This window comes from Otolemur garnettii, unplaced genomic scaffold, assembly GCF_000181295.1.
Source record: "Otolemur garnettii isolate 467f Iridium unplaced genomic scaffold, OtoGar3 scaffold00053, whole genome shotgun sequence".
Taxonomy (NCBI): Eukaryota; Metazoa; Chordata; class Mammalia; order Primates; family Galagidae; genus Otolemur; species Otolemur garnettii.
The window spans coordinates 9108778-9109639 of NW_003852448.1; positions in this window are offsets into that span (position 1 = coordinate 9108778).

An 862-nucleotide genomic window follows, 5' to 3' on the forward strand; every position below is an offset into this window, starting at 1 on the left:
GCTTGCTGCCCCAAGGAAGGAAGTCAGATATCTCCTCTTGTAGAGAAGGCTGCCAAGCTCTTGGCATATTTAAGAAACTGTGTATATCCGTGAGAGTGGCGAGAGTGCGGCGCTAGCGAACTGTGGCAGGACCGGGACTCTTACTGGATTTGATTCTGGTCCTTTCTTGCTTAGCTCCTTTGGGTGGTTCCCCATTGCTCTTAGGCTAAAGTCTAACATCTCATGGCGGCCCAATAGGCCCCTCCTGCCTCCTATCATTGTGTGTTCCTAGGGTTCCAAAGGACCCGGAACTGGGTGGCTATAAACAACAGAGATTTAGTCTCTCCCAGTTCTGGAGACTGGAAGTCCAAGATCAAGGTGTGGTTAGGATTGCTTCCTACCAGAGGCTCTGAGGGAGAACCTGTTTCAGGCGTCTCTCTATACTCTGGCAGTTGCTTGCATCCCTTGACTTGTAGACACATCATACTCCAAGGGCTGCCTCTGTCTTCACTTGGTGTTCTTCCTGTGTTTCTAAGTCTCTTTTCCTTTTCTATTCCTTCCTTCCTTTTTTTTTTTTGAGACAGTCTCACTTTGTCACCACTAGGTAGAGTGCGGTGACATCATAGCTCTCAGCAACCTCCAACTCCTGGGCTTAAGTGATTCTCTTGCCTCAGCCTCCCAAGTAGCTGGGACTACAGGTGCTGGCCACAACACCTGACTGTTTTTAAAGACCAGGTCTTGCTCTGGCTCAGGCTAATCTTGAACCTGTGAGCTCAGGCAATCTACCCACCTTGGCCTCTCAACAAGTGTTGGGATTACAGGCATGATAATCACCAGGCCTCTTTCTTTTCTTTCCTCTTCTTTTTTTTTTTTTTTTTTTTTT